We start from the raw sequence: 15,769 nt of genomic DNA on the forward strand, positions 1-15,769 counted from the left end.
GGAGGCATGAGCATTGAAGAAATTACTTCTTTGAAACATGCTCCCGATGAACCTCGTTAATGCAGGTCTTGATGGGAGTTGTGTGACTCTATCACTGGTGAACGGGCCACGGAGCCAAAAGAACACGAGGAACTGAACCTTGTGTGGATTCTGACTCCCGAGCTCGAATGCAACATCAAGCCACGGGACGCAGACAGTCAAGGTGATTAATGTAGTTCAAGATCTAATTGGAGCTGGGATGGTCTGCAGAGTCTAACCTCAAGGCATGAAGTAAGTAGGCCTGAAGCCCATGACAGGTTCGACTGTAGTGCCTGTTTCTCAGGGAGGGATCGAATGGCTTATTGTCATTTCACGCATACTTGGTTCCTTTAAATTTCCTCCTAATTAAAGCACTAATCCGCTGGTGAGAGGAAACTGTACAGCAGAGCTCCAGTGTGCTACAGAATCCCTGTGCTTCTCTGCCCAAAATAAATATATTTAGAAAAGGTTAGACAAAACTGGTAATTTCTCACAGGCAACCGAGGTCATACCAAGAGAGGAGCCCCCATACCATACCGTGCAGTTAAACTCAAGCCATTACCTTCTTTCTTTGGTAACAAACAAAAGTGTCAGTTTTCATAGAGACATACATCACAGAAATGGCTGTTCAGCCCATCATATACATACTGATTATTGTACTTATCTATAATAATCCTGCTTGCATTAGGCTCATAGCCTTCTAAGTGTTTGGCTGGATGATTTTAAAAGATGGGATTGTATCTGTCTCTAACACCTCAAGTAGCCCATTGTAGATTCTAACTACAATCTATGTGAAAAAATTCCCCCTCAGGTTCCCTCCCTCTCATCTTATAACTATGCCCTCTTCTTTAAAAGACCCTCACTCTGAGGAAAAAGATTATTATTATCCTCCCTATCTGTGTGTCTCATAATTCTGCATTCCTTGTGGATCTGGAGCAATGTCTGTCTTCTCTCAGTCGTTTTATTTTCCCAACATCAGCTGGTAACCATAGTATGTGTGTGCTGTGGGTTCTTAACCTTGAACAAAGTCCATTGCAGAATGTACTGAATGATTTACCAGGAGCTCAAAAGCATTTTGGTTAAGTCATTAATTTTAATTACAGAGGAAATCATCACTAATCCTGATGTAGGTGAAAATACTAAATAGAAATGGCCCCTTCGGCCTACCATGTCCAATGTGACCTTTTGCCCATCTAGACTAAACCTATTTGCCCTCATTTGGACCATATGATTCTATACTTTGCCTAAATGTTTCTTAGACATTGTAATTGTATCTGATTCCAGCACTTTCTTTGTAATCTCAGATATTAACCACTCCCTGTGTAAAATAAAACTTGACCTTCAGATTCCCTGTAAAATCTGCTTCCTCTTACCTTAATCCCTTCAGTTTTAATGATGTTTACAGCAGACCATTTACGGTAGGTCATGCAGCCCATTATATTAGTGTTAGCTAATAAACACCAAAAGGGACTATTCCATTTTCCAGCCATTGATCTGCTGCCTCGTAGCCTCTGACAAAACCAAGGACTTAGGAAGTCTGATGAGCTTTTCCACCAGTGATCTCCAGATCACATGAACTTCTGGGTGAAAAACATGCTCTTTATGAGTCTAATCTCTAAGAGGCCACTGGTTTTGACTGTAACTTCCGTAGGACCATACAACAGGTTGCGGTGTTTTAGTTAGGGAGCAACACAAAGAACAGGGCTGCGCTTATTGGTAAAAGGAGATCTGATGGAGGCAGTCAAAAATCAGCAGCTAAAATAAATTTAAACAAATTATTCTAAGGGTTGTGAGTCTGTAACTGGAAGTGTAAATTTTGGTTTATCACAAAAATAGGAGTGGGAGAGATCTTGAAGTATTCCTTTGCACAGAAGGATGTTTTGATATAATAATGATGCCTAGCCAGCGTGAGCAGCAAAAGCAGAATTCATTAAAAATTCTGTGTTAGAGGAAGAAATGAGCTGGCACAGTCATGTAACTGGTAGAGTTAGAGATGGAGAGGGTCAGTAACATTAAATTCCTCAGCGATATCTGTTCAGAGGGTCTGTCCTGGGTCTAACACGCAAGGTATGGCAGTGCCTCTACTCGCTTAGAAGTTTGCAAAGCTTCGGATGCCATCAGAAACTTTGACAAACTCCTATGGACATGCAGTGTCGAGTATACAGACTGGTTGTACTATGGCCTGGCATGGAGACATTGATACCCTTTAATGGAAAACTCTACAAAACGTAGTTAATACAGCCCTGTCCATCACAGGAAAAGCCCTCTACACCACTGAACACATCCACAAGGAGCACTGTTGTAGGAAAGCAACATCCATCATCAGAGACTCCCACCATCCAGGTCATGCACTCTCCCTACTGCTGACATCAGGAAGGAGGTGCAAGAGCTTTAGGCCACACACCACCAGAACCAAGAACAGTTATTACCCCTCAACCATCAGGCTCCTCTTTCCAATTTCCCTCGGGATCAATAAAGTATGTCTGTCTGCCTCAGTGGATAATTTCACTCACCCCAATACTGAACTGATTCCACAACCAATGGACTTACTTCCAAGCACTTAACAACTCATTTTATGACTTATTCATTTTTTTCCCTTTTGTATCTGCACAATTTGTAGTCTCTTGCCCATTGATTGTTTATCTGTCTTTGATAGTGTACATTTTTTCTTTGATTCTATTGTGTTTCTTTGTATGTACTGTGAATGCCCACAAGAAAATGAATCTCGGGGTTGTATATGGGTGACATATACGTAGCCTGATAATAAAGTAACTTTGAACTTTGAGTCACCCCCTCACAGTGCCAGAGCCAGGAGTTCAGTCCTGACCTCTGTCTGTGTGGGGTTTCCACATACTCCAAGTGCTCTGCTCTCCTCCGACATCTCAAGGGCATTGAGCAAGCTAAGGCATTTCCCCTTGGAACATGGGGGGAGTTAACTTGATAGAGGTTATGAGATGACAAGTGGCATAAAAGAGTGGACAGCCAGTGCCTTTTTCCAAGGGTGGAAATGATTAATGCAAGAGGGCATAATTTTAAGATGATCATTAGAAAGTACAGGCAGGATGTCAGATTTTTTCCCCCAAACACAGAGAGTGGGTACATGGAACTCGCTGCAGGGTTGGTGGTAGAGGCAGGTACACCAGGGACATTTTAATGACACTTAGATAAGCACATGGATAAAAAGAAAAATGATGGGATCTTGGGATAGGATAAAATGCTAGCACAACCTCATGGGCTGAAGGGCCTGTACTCTTCTATGTTCTATGCAATCGGTCATTGTAAATTGGCCCTAGTGTACAAGTAGTCAAATCTGGGAGGAATGGTTGGGAACACAGAGAGAATAAAATGGCATTAATACAGGATGAGTGTGAGTGGATGACTTACAGATGGCACTGAGGGGCTTGTTTCAGTACTATATCTCTGAAACAGTGAAAATATTGCAAGGATAATGAAAGTAGATAGACAGCTCATTCACACAACTGGCACCGATTAGATGGGCTGGCTCGTCAGGTCCATGAGATCCAAGAAGGACAAGAGCACAGCCTTCAGATTCATCTCCATTCACAATATCCCCATTCTTCCTTTCTAGATAACCTTCTTCACCATCTACCATACCAGCAGATTTTAGTGTCATCCACAAAGTTATTAATCGTGCCAGCTACCTTACTGTGCAAAAATTTTAGGCACACATATAGAGCCTAAGACTTTTGCACAGTTACCATAGTAATTTTATGTATTGCACTGTACTGCTGCCGCAAAAATAAAACTATTCATGACATAGATGAGTGATGATAAACCTGATTCTGATATGGGTCTCTGGTGGGACGGGGAAGGGAGAGGGGAATCCTTGTGGGGAAAAAAAGGGAAGAGAGAGGGGATGGAGCTGGAAGTGCCAGAGAGACATTCCATAAAGATCAATAAACCAATTGTTTGAAATCAAATGATCTTGCCTGGTGTGAAGGCTGAGTGTGTCCCTGCCCCCGACACTCATTCTCTGCCACCTGTCCCATACCCCTCCCATGGGCCTCCACCCTCACCATACCCAATATCCTTTGCTCCCGACAGATTTACAAACTCACTCTTCGCTCCACGTTGACAAATACAGTACCATGCAAAAGCCTTAGGCACACTAGCTATATATATGTGCCTAAGATTTTTGTACAGTACTGTACATTCTCATCCAAGGCATTATCATAAATGATGTTGAACCATATAACCCAGCACCAATCCCTGCGGCACTCCGCTAGTCACAGGTCACTAATCTGACAAATGGCAGCCCATGACCAACACTCGCTGACTCCTCCCACCTTGCTAATTTTGTATCTAATTGGCTAACTCACCGTGGGTACCATGTGACCCTACAGAAATCCACAGCAGAATGGCAAAATCATAAAGTTACAAAACATTAGGATGAAATCACTGGTGATTTTCCCCACGCAAAGAAAAATAAAACCTTGCTTCTATATGGAAAAAATAAACTGCTGGAATAACTCAGCAGGTCAGGCAACATCTGTACGTCAGGGTTTTGACCCAAGATGTCACCATTCCTTTTCCTCCACAGACGCTGCTTGACCACTGAGTTATTCAGTGGTTTATATTTTGCTCCAGTTTCTACCATCAGCAGTCCTTCTGTCTTGCATTTATATATGGTCTGTTGCAAAGTCAAGCCCCTCCCTCATCCCCAGCCCAGAGTACTTTGCAACCAACAAATTTCATTCCATATAGCATCCAAACCTGATGGCCTCCCCTCACCCCACAACAGGAAGAGATGGGATGAACTGTACTTCAAGCTGCAGTGCCCAACAGGACTGACAAATCAGCAGCCAGCATCAAGCCTTGTCCTGTTTTCTTTAGCGAGTCATACAGCACAGAATCAGGTCCATTGGCCCAATTGGACCACGCCAACCAAGATAGTCCCAATTGTCAATATTTGGCTCATAACCTTCTAAACCTTTCCTAACCATGTACCTGACCAACTGTCTTTTTATTTTTTTAAAAAATTGTACCTGCATCAATCACTTCCTCTTGCAGCTCGTTCCACATATTTACCAACCTCTGTGTAAAATAAAAGATGCGCTCAAGTTCGTCATAGATCTTTTCCCATCTCACCTTAAACCCATGCCCTCTAGCTGATGATCCCCCAACTCCACAAAAAAGACTGAGTCCATTTACCCAATCTATACCCCTCATGACTTTATGCACCTCCAAGATTACCTCTCAGTCTCCAAGCAATAAAGTCCATGCCTGTCAATCTCTCCCTATAACTCAATTCCTCACATGCTGGCAACACCTTTGTAAATCTTTTCTGCACCCCTTCCCTGTTAGTAACGTTTGGAAACATCTGCAGTTCACCCAGAGTATCTCCAGTTTCAATTGTTGGTGCAGATGTAATCTTCATTCCTTCATTTCTTGCTGGACAAATACTGACTGACCTGACAAACATTTCCTGAATTTTGCTTCTTACAATAAAAAAGAGCTGTCACAATAAAAAGCTCTCAACAACCATTCTCTCCCCTTATAGAAAAGGGTTCATTGTGAGGTCATTCAAATACCTGCTTGTCATTTTCATCTGGGTCACTATCGACTCAATAACAGGTTGAACAAGTAACTAGTAAAAGGGACACTGTGCTTTCTTTTACTTGTTTAGAACTTATGCAAGTAACTTCTCTTAAAAAATGCTGAGACTTTCCTTTTGAGTATATCAGTCAAGTGACTGGTGTGACCAAGGGCAAAATAAACTTTAACGCTGAAATTCTGTTTCTGTGACATTCACAGATAGGTTTTGAAAAAGGAACAACAGCAATATTGAGAGTAGGTTTGCTCAGAGCCTGTGGCGAGACATAGAACACAAAGTACCTCTTTATCTATAAAAGAGGATGTTGTAGATGCACCTGTTCTCTATCTGCATTGTATTCTGTGTTGTGCGTTTATTATGGCAACTAGTCACAAGTGGGGGTGTGGTAAATCCGAGGAAATAAGTTTTGTATTCATACTTTGTTTAGGGCAGTTTGGAGCTGGGGGCTGACGGATGTCATATCTTTTATTTGCTTAGTCACGCTTATTTACATCACTTCAAGATTGTATGTTTGCTAATTACTAATAAAGGGTCGAATGCATATTTTGGGACAGTCATTATTGGAGTGATTGGAGGTACAAGTATACAAGTATAATAAATTTGCCAGGGTCACCAGCAACAGCAATCGGCTTGGTTAGAACTGGCCATTGCAGAAGTGTTGCATTACAGAAGGTCCAGATGAGGTTCTCAAGAATGATCCCAAGAATGAAAAAGTTAACATATGACGAGTGGTTGTTGGCTCCAGGCATTTACTTGCTGAAGTTTAGAAGAATGAGGGGGATTCTCATTGAAATTTATCGAATATTGAAAGGCCTAGACAGAGCGGACGTGGAGATGTTTCCTATAGTGGGGGAGTCTAGGGACAGCAGGCAAAACCTCAGAATCAAGATATGTCCCTTTAGAACACAGATGAGGAGGAATTTCTTTAGCTAGAGGGTGGTGAATTTGTGGAAATCATTGCCACAGCGACTGTGGAGGCCAAGTCATTAGGTATATTTAAAGTGGAGGTTGATAAGTTCTTGATTAGTATGGGAGTCAAATTTACAGGAAGAGGCAATGGAATGGAATTGAGAGGGATAATAAATCAATCATGATTTGATGGCAGAGCAGATTCAATAGGCCCCAGTGGCCTAACTCTGCTCCTATGACTTATGGTCTTACAATATACCCACAGATACACCAAAGGGGATGGGGAATTTCATCACTTCTGCTGTACCCACTGAGTGGAGAGAGGTTGTGGATGGGGCCACAGATGAACCACACAAACTTTGTACGGCATGATCTGTCTGGACAGCACACAAATGAAAGCTTTTCACCATCGTGGTACACATGACATCGAAAAGCCAATTGCAATATCACACCGTGTCACAGGGTTTTGAGGCCAACGTCACAATCCACAGTTTTTCCATCATACGACCTGAATTGGAAATGGGAAAAGGGACTTCCTTTGGTGCTTAGTGTCTGGTTGTGGTGTCCACAAAAGCATTTAAACACTGGCCCTCCAGCTCATGCCCAGCCTCTGATGTCATTCTTGGCACCAACATTTATGAGGTTTCTGCTGGCTGCAGATGGCTTTACAATCTGCTATTTCATATTGTTTCAAGCCTGGCTTTAAACTCAAAGGCTGCTGCCGAGTCCTGGCCTTTTCTCTTACCCCAATTTCAGAACCGCACCTCTACTGTTTTGAACTCTATTTCCCTGGGGCAGCACAGAAGCAAAGCGGTTAGCATATCTCTTTACAGCGCCAGTGATCTAGGTTCAAGTCCTGCCACTGTCCTGTAAGGAGCTTGTAAGTACTCTCCGTGACCACATGGAGATGCTCCAGTTTCCTCCCACATTCCAGTGATGTATGGTTAGGGTTGGTAAGCTGTGGGCATGCTATGTTGGCGCTGGCAGCATGGGCGCCAACACAGTACACTCACTGTTGCGGGCAGTCGCCAGCACATCCTCAGACTGTGTTGGTCATGAACACAAATTACACAATTCACTGTATGTTTCAATGTACTTCTGACAAATAAAGCTAATATTTAATCTTTAATCCAATTAATCATTACTGCTAAATGCAATGATGTAGTTATTACTCTCTCATATTGATTATGGGAATTTTCTGTGTTAATTGGTGTATCACAATAGTGACAAAAATTTGAACAAATGTGTTACTGACACTGCGGCACCTTGGGAAACCCTATGGTGAAAAAAGACAGAGAAATTCAATTCCTTTCCTTGGTATATAGCTTCATCTTCATCCTTTAAGGGAGGTTTCCTGACTCCCCGGTTTTAGGTCTCTTCATTTCATTTCAGCAACTTTACTTCCACTCTGAAAAATATTGGTAATTAGGGGGGGAGGGGGAATAGCAAGGGCAGTTCTCCTCTTTCCACTTGGTCACTGGAAATAGTGTAGTTAGAGGACAAATCTTGAGCCTTAGGTTGCGATGGGCGAGTGTGGAGGGCTCAAAGTTCAAAGTAAATTTATTATCAAAGTCCATCCAGTATATCTCTTTGAATCTAACCAACTAGAGTTGGCAACCTTTAGTTACTTTGCATTCATTTATAGCACAAGGGTAAAGCCAGCATTTACTGTCCATTTCGAAGTCAAAAAGGCAGTCCCCCAGCTAACAGCCAACATGAACGTATCAGCCAACAACATCCCTGCTGATGCTTTAAAAACTCGATGGAGAACAATATCCAACACAAATTCACAGGCCTGATTTCAAAGGAAGGGGGAAAAAAATGTGCTGGGTCTTCAGATATCTCTAATTATAACCATCTTTCAGAAAGAAAATAAATCTGACTGCAATATTGCACATTGTTCATTTAGACGAAGATGTAACAAAGATTTTTACTCCTCATGTATGTGAAAGATGTTAAGTAATAAAGTCAATTCAATTCAGTAACTATTTTCAAACTCTATTACAGCAGGAGGTTACCAGGGGGGTGGAGAAAGTGATTCTAAGATGTACCGCTAGCCTTCTTGGTATAGTACAACGTCCCCACAGATGACTGGAAATGCCTGGCCCATGGCCATTTAACATGGTAAGCTGGTTTATTAATGAGGCAGAATGGAAAGCTTTGTTTTGCACTGTCATCAATGCAGTTCACTTCATCACATCAGTACACCGAGTTAGTACAAAGGAAGAACAGTAACAGAATGCAGAAGAAAGTGTGACAGTTACAGAGAAAGTGCAGTGCAGGCAGTCAGTGGGGTGAAAGGCCATAACGAGGAGACTGAGAGGTCTGGAGTCCATCTTATTGTACTAGGTTCAACAGTCTTGTATCAGTGGCATGAAGCTGTCTTTGAGTCTGGTGCCATATGCGTTCAGGTTTCTGTATCTTTGACCCAATGGTATGGGGAGAAGAGAGAATGCAGGATTAGCACTGTGAAACTCACATCTATCTATCAGAAGTACACACCGGCCCAGCATACGTGGCGTTACTTCCCAAGCTATCTAAGTGTCTACCCAGTAAAGCACAAGAACAAAAGAAGTAGGCATTCTGGCTCATCAAGCCTGCTCCGCTATTCAATAAGAACCTGGTTGATCTGGCCATGGACTCCTCTCCACCTACCTGCCTCTTCCCCATAACCCTTAATTCCCCTGCTATGCAAAAATCTATCCAATCTTGTCTTAAATATATTTACTGAAGCACCTCCTGACCCTCCCAAAGCAGGGTCTAAAGATCCCACACAGATCTTAAAGGCCACGTACAGAGACAGTTAGCAGAGTACAGTTGAATCCGAATGGTGTTACAGGAATTCTAATCACATGTGGATGGCTATTTCAGTGACATGTAAAAAGGACCATGATTGGCCAGCCCTGACCAGTGCACCCAGGGTCAATAACACCCCTCACTAGTGAAACCAGACCACATCAAATCAGTATCAAGTTTATTAACATCTGGCAGGATTGGCGGCAGCAGTAAAACTCAATACATCAATAAGCTATGAATTGCAATAAGAGGGTGTCACACCGGTAGGAGTAGCTGGGTTAGGTCTTACACAGTGAACGGTAGGGCTCTGAGGAGTGTGGTAGAACAAAGGAATCTGGGAATATAGGTCCATAATTTGTTGAAAGTTGCATCACAGCTAGATAGGGTTGTTTAAAAATAAATCAAGGTATCAGGAAGAGGAGATGGGATGCTATGTTGAGGTTGTATAAGACCTTGGTGAGGCCTAATTTGGAGTATCATGTGCAGCTTTGGTCACCTACCTACAGGAAAGATGTAAATAAGGTTGAAAGAGTAGAGAAAATTTACAAGAATGTTGCCAGGTCTGGAGGACCTGAGTTATAAATGGGTTTGGACTTCATTTCTTGGAATGTAGAAGATTAAGAGGAGATTTGATAGAGGTATACAAAATTATGATGGATATAGATTGGGTAAATGCAAGCAAGCTTTTACTACTGAGGTTGGGTGGGACTACAAGTGTAGGCCATGGGTGAAAGGTGAAATGTTTAAGGGGAAGATGAGGGGAAACATCTTCTCTCAGTGAGTTGTGAAAGTGTTTGAACGAGCTGCCACTGCAAGTAGTGCATGTGAGCTCGATTTCAACCTTTAAGAGAAGTTTAGACAGGTACAGTATGGAGGGCTATGGTCCAGATGCAGGTCAAAGAGACTAAGTAGTTTGAATGGTTCAGTATGGACTAGATGGGATGATTGGCCTGTTTCTGTGCTGTACTTTTCTATGACTAAGAAATCTATATTAAAATATTAAATAAGTAGTGCAAAAAGAGACCAAATGCCACATCAGTTCCGCTGTATGCCCATCCATTGCATGCCACTCACAAACACTACTGCTGGATGGCTAATCAGATCCTTCTTCCTCACCAATCAATTACAACCAAGCCAATGCCCTGAACCAAGACCTGATGGCCAATCCATGTCCACCACCCCAACCCTCCACTCTACTAAACCTTGGACACCACTCTATTGCCTTGTCCTAGCTCCTCACAATCCGTCACGCATCTGACCTTCTCTGTGCAATCTGCCACTGCAGACTGATTAGGGGAATGGCCCTTGTGCACAGTAAACATGCACGGCCTGCTGTGTCCACACAAAGTCTTATGCCTCATCAGCAACGGGAATTCTTACAGTGCCAAGCTCTCACACAAATCTTGCAGAGTCCCACTGCAAGCCATTGATTTAATATATTCAAAAAGCAAAATAACTGGCAACTGTTAAAAGTCATAGAAATATACAGCATGGAAACAACCCAGTTGACCCAACTTGTCCATGGCAACCAAGGCATCTTCCTGAGCTAGTCCATTTAGACCATAAGACCATAAAATATCGGAGCAGAATTAGGCCATTTGGCCCATCAAGTCTACTTCACCATTTCCTCATGGCTGATCCAATTTTCCTCCCAGCTCCAATCACCTGCCTTCTCTGTACCCCTTCATGCCCTGACTAATCAAGAATCTATCACCCTCTACCTTAAATATACATATGGATTTGGCCATTTGCCTGTGTTTGGGTGATATGCCCCTCAGTGTCTTCAGTTAAAAATCTGTCTAAGTGTCTTCAGTTAAAAATCTGAAATTTAAATAAAACTGATTCAGCAGGTGAGGCAGCATCTGTGGAAAATGAGACAGAGTTAATATTTTGCCCAAAGTCTGATAGAAGGCCATTGATCTGAAACATCCCTTACTTTCCCCAGAGACGCTGCCTGGCCCACTGAATATTCCATTTTCTTTTATGTCCATTTAGTGCAGCTGACCCCAGTGTGGAAGTTGTTCTGGACCAAATTCCTCAGATAGCGTCCATAAACTAAGTCAGCACATTGTCTCAGCCCAGTTCAGTCCTGATCTCAGCTGCTTTCTACATGAAATTTGCATGTTACTCCTGTGACTGGGAGAGTTTCCTCCAGGTGCTCTGGTTCCCTCCCACATTCCAGGTTGGTACATTAAAAAACCATCATAAATTGCTTGAGTATCCAAATGTGTGAGAAAATTTGGGGTGGGGCCAGCTGGTGGGAGTGGAAGGAAATGTGCCGAGAACAATTCAGATTCATGTACAATTAGTGTTTGACAACCAGCATGGAGTCAGTGAGCCAATTGGTCTGTTACCACTCAGAGTGGTTCTGTGCCTAAATGAACCTTCCCACTGGGAGCACCAGTCCTGGAGCCCACAAGCTCCGTGTCTCGACACTGAACCTCTCCTGCTCCTTAAAAATCTCTCAATGATTCCAATCAACAACAACACACACAAAATGCTGGTGGAACACAGCAGGCCATGCAGCATCTATAAGGAGAAGCACTGTCGACGTTTCGGGCCGAGACCCTTCGTCAGGACTAACCGAAAGGAAAGATAGTAAGAGATTTGAAAGTAGGAGGGGGAGGGTGAAATGCGAAATGATAGGAGAAGACCGGAGGGGGTGAGATGAAGCTAAGAGCTGGAAAGGTGATTGGCGAAAGTGATACAGAGCTGGAGAAGGGAAAGGATCATGGGACGGGAGGCCTCAGGAGAAAGAAATGGGGGGGGGGGGGAAGCACCAGAGGGAGATGGAGAACAGGCAAACAGCTAAGTATGTCAGGGATGGGGTAAGAAGGGGAGGAGGGGCATTAAACGAAGTTAGAAAAGTCAAAATTCATGCCATCTGGTTGGAGGCTACCCAGCCGGTATATAAGGTGATGTTCCTCCAACCTGAGTTTGGATTCATTTTGACAGTAGAGGAGGCCATAGATAGACATATCAGAATGGGAATGGGACGTGGAATTAAAATGTGTGGCCACTGGGAGATCCTGCTTTTTCTGGCGGACTGAGCATAAGTGTTCAGCGAAACGGTCTCCCAGTCTGCATCGGGTCTCACCAATATATAAAAGGCCACACCGGGAGCACTGGACACAGTATACCACACCAGCCGACTCACAGGTGAAGTGTCGCCTCACCTGGAAGGACTGTCTGGGGCCCTGAATGTTGCTCTAGTTATCAACTTTCTCCATAAGTTTGATTCCGTTTGCTCCAGATTTCAACACCTGCAGTTTTTTTTGTATCCCTAGTTATCAGTATCATCTAAATTTTCTCTCCTTTCCGCACTGGCTCCACATCCAGCTTATGGTACCAACAGTTTACAACACTCCGAATATGACACCTGTTAGCTCAGGCTGTCTATGATCCCAATAAATGCACTTCCAGAAATATTTTGAAAGTTTAAAAAGTCTGCAGATGCTGGAAGTTTGAAATAAAACCAGAAACTCATCAAGTCAGTCAGTATTGGTGGAAGGAGGATCAGAGTTAACGTTTTGGTCAGAGACCATTACAGCGAATTGAACTCGATTTTTCTTTTCCACTGGCTGCAATATTTAAACAGCCCTTGCCCAGGTACATGGATAGAAAACATTTAGAGGGCTTGAGGCCAAATGCTAAAATGTGGATGGATCTTGGTCGGAAAGGACGAGTTGGGCCGAAGGGCTAAAACTATACAGGACGTCCTGGAAGGAATATTCCAACATACGTCCATCCTTTTACCAGAGCATCTTTGTGTTCCCACACTCGGTACCCACTGACAACTTGAAACCTAGTCTGTAGCTAACGCCGGGATATCCCGGGTTAGAATTTCTTCAGGAAAATGGAAATCCAATCACCACTGTCTACTGTTGGCTGGAATTGACGGTGTTTTGGTGTACGGAGGGATTAAAGGTTACTAAATAAACCACGTAAAGTTAAGATGGGACCCAAAAATTAGGATCTCCCCGAGTGGCGGAACAGGTTCGAAGGGCTGAATGGCCCACTATCATCCCCTGTTGCTCACAGATACCCGGCAACTGAAAGCGCCGAAGTCACCAAGTGAATGGAACGCCCGGGAGGCGTGCGCGGCAGCGCCACTGGAGAGCTCGCCGTGGATTACCGACCGGCTGTATTCAACGACTCTTCGGTAACGCGTTACGCGCAAAAGTAAAATGAGCCTGAAAAGAAGTGAAAATCTTTACCTCACAGCTCCTCCTTAAATGCATTTTGTCGTCTGCAATGCAGTAAGTGTTTCGGGAAGCTGGTGCAAGCGGTCATGTCTCACTGCGAAGTGCAATGGACACTTGATGAACGCGTCCTCGGAGCGCGCCGCCGACCTTGACACAGATGCTGCAATGCAGGAGGGAAGAGGAACTCACACTCGCACCTCCAACCTGGGAGGGGTTAAGGGACATTCTGCAGCCTCGGAAAGTAAACAACAAGCCAAGCCCGTCCAGTGACAAGTGGTTGACTCACAATCCCTTCTGTGTAACGTGGGCAAAAAGGCTACCAAGTTTGTTGATTCCGTCCGAGAGAAACCACCCCGCGGCAGGAAAAGCAAACACAGGAGTTTTAACTGTCGGGCACTGGGAAGTCAGGAATTCTTTCCGCGGGGAGACGCGAGCGCCTTAATGTTTCGCACCAGATTGCTTTCAACATTTCACTTTCAACGAATCACTTGAGACAAAGTCGTTGTTACTGCGGTTAAATACACCTGCTCCGGTTCGGGCACGGCAAGATCGCAAAATGACGGCTGCATTGGTGCTGCATCCCGCACTGGTGCGCAACCTGTCGGTTTTATTAACTTTACTGCCAATTTCCACCCTGCCCTCAAAATTCATGCGGGCTATTTCTGACACTTCTCTCCATCTCAGAAACCACACTATTCGATTTATATGGACTCACACAGCTGGACTACCCTGCCTCCTGCAAAGACACCATCCCCTTCTTTCAGTTTCTTGTATTATGGTGTCATATTATTCTTTAAAGATTACCTAATTTAAGGGATATTATAATTCAAGTTGGTTTGCAGATTGGAGGACTTGAAGGAACATTCCAATCAATAATATATTTTGTAAGACCATAAGCTGTAGGAGCAGATTTGGACTATTGGGCCCATCGAGTCTACTTTATCATTTCATCATGGCTGACCCATTTTTCCTCCCATTCGCAATCTCCTGCCTTCTCTCCGTATCCCTTCAGGCCCTGACCAATCAAGAATCTATCACCCTTTGCCTTGATTATTCACAAAGACTTGGCCTCCGCAGTTGCCTGTGGCAACAAATTCCACAGGTTCACCACCCTGTAGTGAAAGAAATTCCTCCTCATCTCTGTTGTAAAAGGACACTCATCCATTCTGAGGAAATGTCCTCTGGTCTTCGAGACTCCCACACAGGAAACATCCTCTCCTCATCAATCCTGTCAAGCCCTTTCACCACTCAATGAGGTCACCCCTCATTCTTCTAAATTCCAGTGAATACACGCTCAGAGCCATCAAACGGTCTTCATGTGAGCCTCCTTTGAACTCACTCCAAATTAAGCACATTCCATGATAAGGGCCACAAAACTGCTCACAATACTCCAAGTGAGGCTTCACCAGTGCTTTATAAAGTCTCAACATTACATCCTTGCTTTTATATTCTAGTCCTCTTGAAATGAATGCTACATCACATTTGCCTTCCTCACCACAGACTCCACCTGCAAATTAACCTTTAGAAAATCCTGCACAAAGACTATCAAATCCCTTTGCACCTCAGATTTTTGTATTTCGTATTTTAGAAAATAGTCAACCTTTCATTTCTTCTACCAAAGTGCAAGACCATCACACTTCCCAATACTATATTCTATCTTCAACTTCTTTGCCCATTCTCCTAATCCATCTATATTCTTCTGTAGCCTCTCTACTTGCTCAAAACTACCGGACCCTCCACTTATCTGAAAACTTTGCAACAAAGCTATCAATTCCATCATCCAAATCATTGACATATAACATAAAAAGAACACAAATCCCTGTGGAACACCACTAGTCGCTGATAAACAACCAGAAAAGGCCCCCTTTATTCCCATACTTTTCCTGCAGCCAATCAGCCACTGCTTTGTCCATGCTAGAATCTTTCCCGTAATTCCATGGTCTCATAGTTTGTTAAGCAGCCTCATGTGTGGCAATTTGTCAAAGACCCTCAGAAAATCCAAGCACACAACACCAACAGAATCTCCTTTGTCTATCCTTTGTTATTTCTTCAAAGAATTCCAACAGATTTGTCAGACAGGATTTTCCCTTGAGGAAACCATGCTGACTTTGGTCTATTTTGTCATATGCCTCCAAGTACCCAAAACCACATCCTTAACAATTGACTCCAACATCTTCCCAACCACTGAGGTCAGACTAACTGGCCTATAATTTCCTTTCTTCGGCCCTTCTCCCTTCTTGAAGTGTGGAGTGACATTAGCAATTTT

At 43.4% G+C, this 15,769-nt stretch overlaps 1 protein-coding gene across 5 annotated transcripts in view; it reads right to left on the reverse strand.

Moving 5' to 3' along the window:
* The window catches only part of lzts3a (leucine zipper, putative tumor suppressor family member 3a), a 237,262-nt gene that overhangs the window by 60,314 nt on the left and 161,179 nt on the right, over positions 1-15,769 (reverse strand). The window contains exon 1 of one of the 5 annotated variants that reach the window (XM_073042185.1): positions 13,516-13,662. The exons of the other annotated variants lie outside the window; for them this stretch is intronic. The gene's annotated coding sequence lies outside the window, so the exon portion shown is untranslated. Of the gene's footprint in view, positions 1-13,515; positions 13,663-15,769 lie in introns of those variants that run through there. 5 annotated transcript variants of the gene reach the window in all.

Source organism: Hemitrygon akajei, chromosome 4, assembly GCF_048418815.1.
Source record: "Hemitrygon akajei chromosome 4, sHemAka1.3, whole genome shotgun sequence".
NCBI classification, from domain to species: Eukaryota; Metazoa; Chordata; class Chondrichthyes; order Myliobatiformes; family Dasyatidae; genus Hemitrygon; species Hemitrygon akajei.